The following is a 15,648-nucleotide window of genomic DNA, read 5'->3' on the forward strand; positions in this document are numbered from 1 at the left end:
AAGGTTGTAGGTGGGCCATAACGTCGAGCTGTAATAATGAATATAAATTTCCAGAGCACTGTCTTCTAAACTTTCATTCTATTTGACTTAAAAAAAAATTGAGATAATAATCTAAAAGTAGTGGGCCCATGGTTCCAGGGATGTCTATCGGAATAACGATGCGAACGAACTAACATTACAGGGGCCAACATTATGTTTATCTTCAAACATCGGAATTTTTCTTTACCGTTTTTCTTTTTTTCATTGAGATCTGACAGGAACTGAGTATTTGATATGACTGCCCAGAATCATCACTTGCAGGTGGCCTCAAGATGGAATGTGTGGTTGGGCCAGAGTTTGTTTCTTATTCTGTGGGAATAAAAATAACTTTCCACCATTGCATCTTCAAAATGAGAATACCACCACTTTTTCAATTATTCGGACTATTGTTGCCGGCTCTCGTTTCCAGTTATTGAAAAATCGCCGAGAACAAGGTCGCTGCTCGATTTGATGATTTTAAACGAGGATGGGAGCGCAACCCTAACTGTGTATTGGACAGAGTTAACTTTCAATGAATCCAGAATACCTAACGGGCTGATAGGCACTTTCTCTGTATGTTGATGCTCAGCGAATGTTTTGTATCATTTCAATATAATCCCCTGTGGAATTTTTCCAAAAATGTTTTTTAAAATAATTCTCTATTTAATCAACTCCACTTGTGCGCCCATATAACAGCAAAATCGCAATGAAACCATACTGGATTGGTGTCAATAATATTTGGAAAGATCAGAGTGTATAAATTCATATACAATATGACAATAAGATTAAAATGTATATAATATAACAGCAGAAATCAGTTGTAAATCAACGAAACTCACTCAGCTCAATCACGCAATGGCTTTATTTAAAAACACACCCAGCAATCTTAATACTTTTAATGACCTCTCATTTGAATTAATTCATGGCCGAATCACACCCACCACCATATAAGAGCATAGGGTGTAGTAAACACTCTGCAAGGGAAAGGCTCAAAAAGGATAAAAATTACGTGGTATTAATTCGTCAAAGCCTCTGCTTGTGTACACAAATAAATCAGCCAAGTTGCTTTTCAATGAATGTGTAGAGCATGTGAATGAATAAAAGTTGTGCAGGGGGATGATCAACGTTTTTGCTACAGGAAATATACAAACATACATAAAATGCTTACAACAATGCACAAATCAATGTGTCCAATGCACTTGACGTTTCATCAAGCCAATTTCCTGGCCAGCCTTTGTTTGTAGATTTTTTTTCTACTCGTATATGGAAGGAAATGGCACACGAGTATGTAAGAGAGGCAGTGACTTTAACATCACATTTTTATGGCATCTGCAGAAAATTTGACTAATTCTGGACTAGAGTGAAACTGATACATTGTGGAACAATAACAGTTCGCGCTTAGTATCATATGTAGAGCTCCAGTATAATAAGATCAAGTTTAGAGCGGTTCTTTACAAGACTTAAAGTACATTAGATTCTGTATAAAAAAGTTAGCACTTTAACTCGGTTGAAGTTATTGCTGTTGTCGCAAAGTCGATGATCTTAACTTACTTTAACTTAAATGCCCTACTCTTAAAAAACCTAACTTTGCATAACTTGACTTAATTTAACTTAACTTAAGTTAACTTAACCTAACTTAAGTTGCCCGAAATAAATTCTATTTTACTTTACTCTACTTAAGTTAAGCTTTATATGCAAATGTTTCTAATTTTATAAATGATTGTTCCAAACGTAACTCCACTTAAAAAACCTAAAAAAGTTGTAGCATGTGAAGTAAAAATTATTATTTATATACAAAGATATCAAATTTGTTGTTCTTGTAGTTCTTACTTGATTACAAAACATCCGATCGACTAAAATTTTTATATTAGCTTGCTTGGTATTTCCCCCCATATAATTAACTTGCAAAGTTTTAAGAGTAATTTGAATTTTTTCTGTATGAATATGTATATACTATACATATAATTGGCGCTTACACCCTTTTCGTTGTTTTGCCGAGTACCTCCTTCTATTTGTGTCGTGCGTCTTGATGTTGTTTCACAATGGACCTACAGTTTTAAGCCGAATCCGAATGGTAGATATTTTTTTAAGGAGAAATGACAGAAATACACTCAGAGGTTTGCCATTGCCTGCCGAGGGGCGACCGCTATCAGGGAAAACTTTTTCTTCATTTTGGTGTTTTACGGAGATTTGTACCAACATTCTCCGAATTCCGAATGATAATCACGCACCAATCCATTCGGTTATGGTGGCCGCCATTTGATATTAGGCTAGGATAAATGGCTGCATAAGCATAGCCCACTCGGACAAATAATAAAACTCGTCCCCTGAGATGTCATACAGAGGAAAAACAGTGCGAGAAGAACCGAAGAGGGGGGAAAAGGAAGAGAGCGCTTTGAGGATTAGAGAATGATGATATTCAAACAATGCGCGTTAGCCGCTTCATGCTGCTGATGAAGTTCACCAGGTGTGCGATATTTTAATCTGCAAGGTGTAGCAAAACCTGAAAGCTAAGAGGCCTGAAACTTATCCCGGCAAGAGTAGGACAGCTGACCAGAAGATGCTGAAATAATTCCACCTCACTCTCGAGTCAGTTTCTCCAGAAAGGACTTTCAGCAATCCCAAGTCTCACCACATGAATACTTAACGTGTAATTACCGGCAAGGATATCCATCAAATTCGATAGCTGCGGCTTTGTTAGCCTCAAAAGTTCCCTGGAGCGCCACCGATCCACCTGTGGTTAGAAAGATCTCGTCGTCTCCAAAAGCGGCGGATTTGGAACGTATTCTGAGGCCTTTTAGAGGTTTTAATGGCACATTAGTCCACCAGCCATTTTCGTTGAGTTTCACCCCAACGTACTCAGGTGGCAAAATACCGCAACCAACAAATCAGGGATTAATGATCAACTTCCAGGTAAATAAAACAATAGTCCAAAAAAGAAAGCAGGGGTTGTCACCGTTCAGGTTCAGAAGGAGGCTTCAAATCGGCGTTACCCAGGGTTCACTGCGCAGAGGCGCACTGTATTGTAGTAATTTTGTTTTTCATAACCGTGGTCCACTATAGAGAAATAATACTAATCACAGAAAATGTATTACATATTTTTACAGAAGAACGAATTCATATTTGGATAATTTATGTGCTCGTACTTTTATATTTGGTACCAACGAATTTCACACTGGCTCGGAACTACCGATAAGAAGATGCGGAAATACCGAATCTCTTCTGCCCTATTTATCACTAGTTCGGAACTGCGGAATGAGGGATAAGACAAGAGACAATTGACAGCAACGGTGGCATCGCCAGCATTCGACTTTGTGGTAAAGAGATGTAACGCAAACTAGTTTTGATTTTAAATTCTGTAGAAGAGCACCAGCTCGTTGCGGGTGGATTTCCATGCAGGGTAAGAGCATCCTAAATACACTTACTTTGGTTAGAGTGTAAAAACCGAAGAAATTCATTACGCAAAAAGGTTTCAAAGGATTTCATGGCATTTAACATGCAAAAGCCCGTGAAAAACCGCAACACTACAAGTGTCACAGGCACTACAGGAGCAACACAACAGCAATACAGTGAAAAACAGAAAACAACATCAGTGACGGATTTGATGTTTACTGATTGTTGATGCGTTTGACTTCCCAAAGTGACAAGAGAAGGAACATAACAAAGTGCTTGCATTGCCAAAGAACCACTGAAACCTCTGGAAAATAGTCATATTGAACGTTAGCGCTTATGGGGAAGTGAAACATTCAAGTTGGGCTTTGCTTTTAAGAAATTACTACTTTACTTTCTGTGCGTCATAAATGGAATTCAATTAATTTGAAATTCGCCACACTGCTTGTTTGGAAAGTTTGCGATTTTGGGAGTTGTTTGCCGTCGACGTTACATTGCCACCACCCGTGTGGGTCGGAGCGACAAAGTAACCCCAAACAAAGGCAGACGATGTGAGTTTGTAGCATGCTTTTAGGGGGTTTCACCCATTTTTACTCAAATTACTTGCTTACATTGATTTTGTTTTTAATGTTGAGCGATTATTTGCAGTAAATTTGCAATAAATCTCAAAATAAAATGTAAACGTTTAGTTGTGGTAAATGTTTTACGTTCTTCCGTCCACAAATATGCTGCTAAGCAAGATTTCCATCAACGTTTAATAAGATAGATATGAATCTGGGGATGATTGGCGCATTTTCCTTGCTGCTTTTAATGTCAATTTGCACTTAAGTAACTGAACTTTTATTGAATGTAATTGAGTTTTTAATGCATTGTAGAAGGCGATTAGTGATAAATCATTCCAAGTTCGCTGCCATTACAGAGATTAAAATCAGCTCGATGATTGCTGTGTTGATGGCTATTAAAGATTACTTTAAAAGGGAGAAATTAAATGATGTAGGGCCATAAATAAATTTTCATTATCCAAAATTTCTTAATAAGTGCGAATTTATCTTTAAATAGTGCCTACTTAGAATTTTACGCAAGAGCGCTGTAAAGTGATAAAACTTTAAATATTCTATAAATTGTCCATGAATACCAATTGGTAGGTTCAGGGTTCAAGTCCGTGAATGGCATGTGGGATATGAAGGATGTATGTGCCAATTATATTCAAATCTATGCATCTCTCTCACAGTTTCCTTGAGATATTGTGAAACTAATTTTTTTAGGTTGGTACATCTTTTGCTTGCTCACATGTCATTTTTGAAAGCAATATTCAGTTTTGTTTTGGTTTCCTACAAAAGCTTCTTCAAAAAACACAAACTTTCATTTTTACTATTCTTCAGAATCCAAGAGACTATAAAAAATCATTATATTCCGAGAAAAACCCCCATCTGTCACATAATGTGTGTACTGGGTTTGAGAGCGAATACGCTATATCGAATGTAATTGAGCAAAATGCCTCCGGAATTTTTTTTTCATCATAATATCATGTGACTAACCTTGGAACACTTTAACGGTAGATTGCTGAGGCCTGAACATATAAAAAGAACGAATGGTACAAAGAATATAAAGTGCACCGTATTTTGGTTAACTATTTGCAATGTTCCCGTAGTCCATCACTCTCAATCCCCCAACCGATAGTAGTGCCTAGCTGGGTATGACACAGCACCTTGTGCGCTATACGAGTATTCTGCGGTGCTGGTACCGAGAGTGCTGAAACTTTTGAAAAAAAAACGTCACATTGCTATAGCTAAAAAATACTTCTCTTGTGTCAAAATATTACCCAAGGCCGATAAAGATGGCTATGCACACGACATTTAAAGGAACCGATAATCAACGAAATGGCGCTTCTCGACTAAGAAAAAGCTCCAGAATCAATTCGAACTGTACTTATTGCCCATTTCCTTGAGAAGCCAATAATATTTTAAAAAATGTTGCATATTGAGAATTGGGAAGAAAACAACATAACTTTTAACTGTTTAAAAAATAAAATAAGCGAATACGAAGGTCGTTCGAAAAGTCCGAGAGCACTACTGGTACATATCGAGGTTATATTTAGTTAGTAGCACCTCTTGGAAGAACACATACCAAGTTTCAGCAAGATCGGTCTATTTCTTTGTGTTTGGCATTCGTTTGAATTAACGGCTTCATTTTCTTTTCCATCATGACAGCGCACTAGCTCACGCCTCCGCAATTGGGGTCGCAAAATTAATGGAAAAAGGGTTCTAACTCGTTTTATTCTCTAGACTTGGCTCACTCAAATTCCTCGGACGACTATTTGTAGTTTTTATGTTTCACGGACTTTTCAAACATTTCGTGGCTAAACTGCCAAAATAATTCGAGTTTCGAAAAATTGCCAAATTTATATCAATTCCTCATTTCACAAATTTTTATCTTTAAATCGCCTTATACAAAATTTTTCATTTAATTTTGTTTGTGACTAACTTTTTTGTTAAATAAAAGAAATGATATTGAATGATGGACTTTTTTGTTTTTTTTTTTTTCAAGTGAAACTTCTTAGGCGTCGATGGATGAGCGAGAATGGAGAGTAAAATTTCAAGGCCATGCAATGTTTTGAGCATTTTCGTTCCGCGAGAGAGAAAAAAGATGTAACGTAGAGGAAAAGGAGAGAGAGAGCTATATATCTTACACTTTAGACTATTGTTCGAATTGCAGCTAACGAGGATTTCTTAGCTTTCTTTCGGCAGGTTGAAAATGCCTTCGCTATTGTAGAGTAGAAAGTGAATAGAAATACAAGAGATATTCAAGGCCACAGTGTATTTTCATTGTTGTGTTGTTCAGATTATTTAAAGGCTCTTTCATAAGACGTGTCGGGATGTTGTTTTAAAATAAAATAAATGCAACAATTTTGCTTCTTTCAGCATTCACTATTTTTATTTAAAATACTAGGTATATGTGAAAAATTACAGCACTTAAATGTCCGCCATGACTACGTTTACGTCATGAGAACGTCCAAATATCGGTTATCGATGTTGAAGGTTGTCAGCAACACTTTGCATTGCAGTAGTAATAGTCTCACCAAAACGTTCAGTTTTCGGTCTAGTTTTTCTATCCTTAACAGAACAAGTTTCTTGAAATTTTTTCCCAGTCTTTGAATTTTCGACTCATTCGGATGATTATTTCCTCCGAAAAAATTACGAATTTTGCGAGATGTTGTTCTTAAAGATTGACGATTTTCACAAAAAGTTTCAAGAATCTAAACGTGTTGTTTTATCATGTAAAGGTGTACATCTGTACAAGAAAGATTACAAAAAGAAAAGGTACCGTCGAGGAATTATTCACTACTGACTGAGCGTCACTTTTAAAAGCCTTTAGATGCCAAGACAGCTGATATAGAGACCATTGCACAAAAGAACAACATACTAGTACTTTAAATAAATTATTGCTATTTATTCTTATTCAAGTAGCATCAAATGAGTAAATTTTTCTAAGAAATATCATATTTATGTATGTAATTTGAAAGGAACGAAGGCGGCCGTCGTAGGCGAATGGGTTAGTGCGTGACTGCCAGTCGGTAGCTCAAAACCTGCTGTAGACACGAAACGCCAAAATGACGGAAACGATTTTTTCTAATAGCGGTTGCCCCTCGGCAGGCAATAGCTAACCTCAGAGTGTACTTTTGCCAGAAAAACCTGCTCATAAAAATATCGGGCGTTGCGAGGTAGCATCAAGCTGTAGATCTCTCAATTTTTTATAATAGCATCAAGGCAAACATCATAAATAGTAGGAGGAGCTCGGCCAAGCACTCAACTAAGGATGCACATGCCAATTATATATGTACGTACTTATATATTTATAAAAGCAAAAATTGTTAAACGTATCCAGCCCGTCGAATATTGGCAGATATTTTACCAACTCTTGTCTTCCCCTACCCCCTTTGTTGTTAATACAAATTTCTCGGTTTTTCATTCACAAAGTCCCTTCAAAATTAACAAATCAACAGCTAGTGAAGTATCTTTCATAATTTGCAAACTTACTCAACTACTGCAAGTCTACAAAGTTGAGACAAAAATGTGGAAGCACGGAAATGCTTTTTAATTCACAAAAATAGCAAAAATTCTCCGACGTTGCTAAAACTTCACAACTCATTAGGAAAAAAATTACAAAAAAATTCTACAAATTACAAAAAGATTAGGAACAACAGTGATAATTCACAACTCTGTTCATGTCTGCCTCTACGCGGACAGCCCATGTGTCTGGCCGGCATTTCACTAGCCAAACGATGTAATGACCGCTCCCGAATAAAGTAGAAACAAAAAATAAATAACCAGAGAGTATTTCGAGCGCTTGTGGTGCCTTTGTTGCACGCCGCATAAGTTCACACCCTCAGGCGAAGAGACCAACTTTTGCCACAGCGGCGGTATTCGTGCAACGGTTTGGACGTTCAAGTACGAGTATTTAATGTGAGAGATATGAATGCGTATTATTTGTAAGATTTTTTTGTGAAGTTCTCCGTGTTTTATTTTTTTATTATCTAGCTTTTTTCATTTCGTTCTGTGTCTGGTATGCTGGAATGCCTAATTAAAAGCGAGAAAAATGATGTTGTTAGGGGTGGTCTGGGCCGCTGCGGTCTGGTCCAGTTCGTTTTGTGTGGCATATTGTTTCTATTGTGCTGGTTGTTGTTACTGTAATGAGTGTTTGTGCTCTTGTCTATGATTTGTCTGCATTTTATGGTAATAAATACTTTAAACATAAAGTGTGAAACTATTAAAAATTACAATAATTTTTCAAGCAGATATTTTTGTAATTGATTTTTTGTTGTAATAGTTTTATTTTGTGTTATTATTGTTTTATTACTGCTGAGTGCAGCAAAGAGCTGTATGAGTAGATTAATGCTTAGTTGGGCGGTATTCAACTCAACAATGGCTGGGAGTTCTTTCGAGATACTTTAGCCTATCAGCTGGGGGGCGTCTGAGTCGTCGGCATGCTGAAATGAGTTGCTCGAAATTTCTTGTGCATAAATATTTGTAAAAATTTCGATGAGGCAATGATTTATGGATAATGAAGGGAATTTACGACGTAATGGATTTTCGTTTATATTTTTATAGTTGCGTTAATGTTTCAAAAAGTGCGCAGAACAGTTTCATGGGGAACAAATAAATATTTCAAACAGACTTTAGTTGAATGATTTTAGTTTGTATGTATGTATATGCGTATATGTAAGCGCATTATGATAATCTATGTATTCACACAGCATGAAAAATTCCTAGTGAAAATAAGATGCCGGGTGATGGTTTACTCGGATGTTTGTTAGGGGGACGTTTCTCTCTATTCAAGATGATCTAGAGTTACCTAAACTTGATTGTCAAATGGGTTGTACAGTGCAACTAGCTTCGAGAAAAGCTTATTTTATTTGAAGTATGAAATCTCCGTGTGGCGAAATTCCCTGGAGTACGATAATGTTGGTTAAACAGTGGAAAATACTACGGAAGGCTGCAATCACTCTAATCTATGGCACACTTCATACAACCTTTACCCTAGCGCAAAACCCTGCAGGCAAACTGCCGTCACCCGCCCCGCGATTAGATTAAGAGATTCTGCAGTTTTATATGAAAATCGATCTTTTCCTCGCGGAAACTGATCAACTTATAACTATATTCGGTCCGCGTGGTTCCTCCATCCATATTCCTTCAATGGAGGAATGGGCGCAGTCTAACATCTGGAAAGGAAATTCAATGTACCTGCTCAAGAATGTTGCTCAAAGTTGGTTTAACAGTTTGGTGGAAACGTTTTCTACGTAAAGATCTGCCTTAACCCAAAGAGTAGGATCAAGGATGAGTGCAATGTCTTCCAAGCGAAAGTAGCTTCTGTCGAAGAAGCAAGCGTTTCGTTGATACAAATTCATTTACATAGAAGCCGAGGCCCTCGACTTATTGATAGTTCACTATCAAGTTTAAGGTGAAACTCAACATAACTTTGTTTCCTAATGAGGTTGAGTCCTTCTCAGTTAGCCTTTCTTCACACTGTTGCCTTTACTCTTTTAATATGATTAAGAAATATTCATGAAGGCACCTTAGAAAGCTCCTTATTTGCATGTACTGTTTTCACACCCATAATTCTTAATAGTCATCATTCAAATATCTTCTTTGCTTCCTCTTTTTTTACTACTTTATTTCTTTTCTTCCTTTTAAGAAGGTTTCAAATTTCAAGCAAATGAGCCCATTTTTAACGCTTTATGATGAAGTCAATTAACTTTATAAAGTTTTAGAATTACTGCTCCCTGTAAATACCAATCCTTCGATATGGATTTTTATTTCTTTTTTAGAGCGATACAAATTCGCTAGACCTTTTTAATGTTACGTCTTGGTAGAAAGGATTCAGATTTTTGTTAGTTGAAATTTTCAAGATTTTAAGAGCACTCATAACGACCTTGAACTATGACCTTCCCTTACTAACGAGGGGATGCCATTATTAAAAAATACAATTTCTATAATTCTACGATGCATACCCGCAATGGAAACTGAGCATAGCAGTCTTTTTCCGGATACAATTCCCCACATTCCGGTACGTAGGACCGTCATGGGAATTATGACCAAGGATCACAGACGAATAGCTTGAGTCGCTGCGTCTGATCTGCGCAACGTTAACAATTATACTTCGGAGATTGTTGTAAGTAAAGTTCCTACAGATCAATGAGAGTTCCGGACAAATAAAAAAATATTTCGAATATTTGAGGACTCCTCGCACATGTTAAGGAGCGTGCTTCACAACTACACTTAAACTAACTCAACTAACGTACTTCCTTGTTAATTAACCATTAACCAACGTACTTCCTACGCTGGCACAAACCTATCCAAACAGCAAGTTTCCCAAACGCAACGTGATTAGAGCATCGGCCTAGGCAGAGTTTAGTGAGGCTGCTAAAAATAGAAATAATAACAGTCAACTCATGGCAGAAATGCGTTGAGGGGTTTGCCATTGCCTACCTGGGGCGATCGTTTTTACTTGTATTTTCTGCCACTTAATGGACAAACTCCCGACTACAGCGGCCGTCTATGGATAAGGAAATTTTCCTTGCAAAGACAAGTCACATGTGCACCTACCATATAAGTATACGAGTACATTCGTTGCATATTAATGTGCGAACTGATATTCATTAAGTTTCCACATTCGTTTTAAAAAATACTTGCTAAGCGATCGTAAATTTTATACGCCAATTGCTTACTAAATAATTTAATGGCATAGCCAATGCAGTTGGGTGAGTGCTTTCCTAGAACTGCAGATGCGGTAGACTGAGTCAGTACTTATGTAGCATATATAATTTCCCGAGTAATAACACCGTGCAACACAAAACATAAAAAATGGCGAGTTTCAATTTGGCAACTTGGAAATGTTCACTCTTTTCCATATTATTATGTTAAATAGGCTCAGGAAATTATGTGAAGTAATTATGATATAAAACCCATTCGCACTTCAGCGAAAAAAACAACGGAGAACATTTTTGTGGAAAATTTTAACCCTCTAACCCCAAAAACCCTTATAGAGTGTAACAATGCACTGTACAAACTGGCGACTCTGGTTTAGGTACCAAGACATTAGAAACGCGAAGGAAATAAAGACAGACTTTTCTGCCAAAACAGGGGACCAACACCATTTGTTGGTTTTAACATAAACAGTCTGAAACAGGAAACCAAAAACTGGATCCAAAGCTCTTCAACTTTAATACCAACAGAGCAAAATTTAACCCTAGATAAAAAGGGCCTTAGATTACTCTGTGAAGCACTTAAAAGCCACTTTGCCTGCAATAACCATTTCAATACAATATGACTTGCTAGCAATAGACTATGCAGGTCTTGCTGTGATGAAGAGGAGTCAATTGTCATATGTCATAGGCCACAGTTCACAGGTCATTAGGTCACATGAGACACAGAAACCTGGGTTCGTACCTACTAGTTGATGAAGACTTACAAATACTTCCTCCTGAGGAGCTGGTTCGGTTCTTCGATTTCGAAAAGGAAAATGTATAAGGTTTAGTTTTGTTAGTGTGTAATGGAAAAATTGTTTTCGATATACACAGTTTTTCATATGCATAGTAAGCGGAAATTTTTGGTTTTGTCCCCTCTACCAGAACTCATTGCCGAAACCTTGTAGTGTTGGGAAAAATTTTTCTTTTGTCGTACAATGTAATAATAATAAAAAACGTAATATCGTTGCTACTCCACATTAAAAAGGCAACCTCAATTGCATGGTGCAGCGTTTAATGAGTAACAAAAAAAAATTGTGGTAACATGCATGTTCAAATTATACATACATACATGCACACATACCTACATATGTAGCAAGCAAAGTGGGACTGCTCGTGTACAACGCTAATTCCGAGCGAGTGTGAAAAGTGGCTAAGTAGCGTATTTGGGCATTTAATCGGTGGCAAATGCTTCGATCACTAACAATACACAAAATGCAGCCGAATAACAAAAGTGAACAAAACAAAGCGAAAAAAAACCACTGACGCCAGGAAAAAACACAAAACGTGACAAAATGCGACTTTCTTACCCTCTGGCAGACTACTTTGGTTTGTGGTGGCAACACATAACGGATGCTAAAGGCGATTGTCCTAACGATCGTAAATTTAACTATGAAATAAGGCAGGCATGAGCAAACTCAAAAAGTAGAAAATAAATATTGTGCCTATATACCCGTATAGTTCAGAACATTTGAATGGCCTCATCTAAATTAATAATAATAGGACTATGAATAAGTTCGTGCGGTTTTTTTTCGAAATTTGAAACTTTATTGACGTAAAATGGTTACAAATTTAATATTCAAAATATTGTCCATCGCTTACTACTACTTTTTCCCATCTTTCTGGCAATTCACGGATTCCCTTTGTGAAAAATTCGGTCGGTTTTGCCGCAATCCACGAATCGATCCATTTTTTGACTTCATCGTAATTACGGAAGTGCTGGTCAGCCAGGCCATGTTGCATCGATCGGAAGAGATAGTAATCGGATGGCGCAAGGTCTGGACTATACAGCGGGTGGGGTAGGACATCCCATTTGAGCGTTTCTAAGTATGTTTTGACCACTTGTGCAACATGTGGCCGAGCATTGTCATGTTGCAAAATAACTTTGTCGTGTCTATCGGCGTATTGCGGCCGTTTTTCTCGCAGTGCTCGGCTCAAACGCATCAATTGTCGTCGGTAGACATCCCCCGTAATCGTTTCATTCGGTTTCAGTAGCTCATAATACACAACACCCAGCTGGTCCCACCAGATACACAGCATAACCTTCAGGCCATGAATATTCTGCGCCGACGTCGATGTTGAAGCATGGCCAGGGTATCCATACGTTGCCCGACGTTTTGGATTGTCGTAATGGACCCACTTTTCATCGCCAGTCACAATTCGATGCAAAAAACCCTTTCTTTTGTGCCGTTGAAGCAGTTGTTCGCATGCCATAAAACGGCGTTCAACGTCTCTTGGCTTCAATTCATACGGCACCCAATGGCCTACCTTTCGGATCATTCCCATGGCTTTTAAACGTTTGGAAATGGTTGATTGATCAACTCCCAAAGTTTTTGCAACCTCTTCTTGCGTTTGAGCCGGATCTTGATCGAGCAATTCCTCCAATTCGGTATCCATGAACTTTGGCGGCGCACCCTCGCGTTCTTCGTCTTCCAAGCCAAAATCACCACTTTTAAAGCGTGCAAACCACTTCTGGCACGTTCGCTCAGATAGAGCATGCTCACCATAAACTTCCACCAAGATACGATGACTTTCGGCTGCTTTTTTCTTCATATTAAAATAATGAAGAAGAATTCCCCGCAAAAACACATTATTTGGCACGAAATTCGACATTTTCAAGTGTGGTAAAAATATTGTTGTTTACGCTTCAAATAAAAAACTTATACTGACGTTTGTGCCTTACGACAGTAGCTCTCCAATGAATGTTTGGAAATGTGGATCGATGGAATAATAATCAAGTTACGCCATCTGTTGTAAAACCGAAACGAACTTATTCATAGTCCTATTAATTTTGCAAACTGTAATAAAGATGCCACTTTTGAATGAGGGACTTCATCCATAAAATAAAAAAATAAAATAAATAATTAGCGCGTAAACTTCTGTTAGGGGTTTGCCCGAGCACCTTCTCCTATTTATGGTGTACGTCCTGATGTTAATGTCAAGTTGGAATAGCTGTTTTAATTTTTTTTATAAACGGAATCGTATTTTTAAGGTCGCGCACAACGTGGAAAGAAGAAATAACAGGAAGCAAGTAAAAGCTTTGTTAATCAAGATTGATGATTGGTTTTTTTAAACACTTGATTCTCATTGAAAATTGAATTTTTTTCTAAGTTTCGCAAGAATTAAATTTGACAGATGATAAGTTTAAAGTCAAGCATGTTAGTAAGGCATACCAGCTCTTTGAAATAAATAAATATAAAAACCAGTACAATAAAATGGAAAGAACTACTAAGATAACATTTTTTTTATTCAATTGGAACTTTAATGCGGGACAATGCTAATGGGTTTGAGTGCAAGACTACGAACAAACTTTGGCCGAAGCAAAAAAACAAACGGGCCTCGGAAGCGATAGCGGAGACTTTCAATACGACAATCCTTGGAACACTAAGATCAACTACAGTTTGCGTACTAAATATACAAATTTAAAAGCAGATATGAAGAAACGATATAAGACATAAACTTTTCTTACGATAGTCAAGCTGCCATCAAGGCGCAGATTCCAATTGGTCAAGGAGGAGAACAAAAAATCTCTTGGGTGTGCAATGAGAGAAATGCAGGGAAATGAAATTACTGATGAACTTGCCAGAAAAGGGTCGACTGATTAGTGCTTAGAGATCTCCCACCCGACCATCGGTATCTCCATGACTTTGGTTAAAGAAGAATTCGCATAAATTATTTCACAAAAATGCACATATCAGATACAGCTTCATTTCTTCGTGCGCTATTTTGAAAATCCTATGGCTCTAGTACAATTTCCAAACTTGAAGCTGTGCTTGAGCTTGCCATTTCATCCAATGAACAATTTCTCTGTAACTTTCCGCGCTCTGTAGTTGACGATTAAGGTCACTGGATGCTCCTTTCTTCGACAGCCTGGGGCAGTGTTCCAACCTAAATCTCATCAACCTTCTCCGTTACATCAACAGCTCTGGTTGGCTGTAGATATCTGCCCGTTGGAGGTCTCATAATGGTATTAAAAGGGTAATTTAGTGCTACTTGGGGAGTGTCATAGTGGTACTTTAACCATTTCACCTACCTTAACGTACCTGATATTCAAGTACCTTAATTTTCTTTTTATGTAATACTTAAAAAAAATTCAAAAGGTTTTATGGCTTTAATCAAAGAAATGTTACAAGCATTCAAAAGAATTTTGTATTATATGCCTTCTATATATACTATCACTTTGGTCTGAAGCTAGGAGCTGGTGTGAGGTTTCGCTAAACTAAATATGTACGTAAAAGCATTGTGTTCGTCCACAAAAAAATTAAATTTAGTAGTACATAAAAAAATGGCATCTCCTCGGAATTGATTATTTTCATTTTGATGAGGTGAGTCAAGTGTACTTTGATTCGAATTTTCCGGTGAAAAATTAGTAAAACAGCAAAACAAATAATTAAACTCTACAAAAACAAATAGAGTATCCTATCTGTTGTAAGAAATTCTAATATAAATGTTTTACGATATAACGATTTAGTAGTGCCTTCAGCTAAATGCGCCAATCACCATATATGTATAATATACACATACATATATTTTTTGTATAAGTAAATATGATGACTTTTATAATGCCTTTATAGTTGTGTTTGTGATGCATGTTTGACACTCGCGCTTATCTGTCATGAGTTGGTTGCTCAGCAAAAAGAGAAAAATCGATAGCTAAAACAAAATAATTACCCCACAAAAATTCGCTTACATATCCCTTTGTCAGTGCAAAAATCAGAATTCTAACATTTCTTTTTAAGCGACAACCTCTGTGAAAAGCAACACATAGCAGCAGCTAAACAACAATTTTTTCTGATCGGTTTGTACATAGGATGCAGATAACAATCAGTAGCAGCTCTATCCTTCCAGCAGCCGCGCGCAGTGCCGGTTCCTTTATCGGTGCTGCTAAATCAGCCACAAATTGCAGCGGCTCAGCAGCCGCACAATAGGTAGCACTTTTGCAGTTTCATTTTTGTCTGTTCCCTTTTAAAATATTTATTTTCACTACCTACGAGCGA

The sequence above is a fragment of the Anastrepha ludens genome, chromosome 4 (assembly GCF_028408465.1).
Source record: "Anastrepha ludens isolate Willacy chromosome 4, idAnaLude1.1, whole genome shotgun sequence".
Classification (NCBI taxonomy): domain Eukaryota; kingdom Metazoa; phylum Arthropoda; class Insecta; order Diptera; family Tephritidae; genus Anastrepha; species Anastrepha ludens.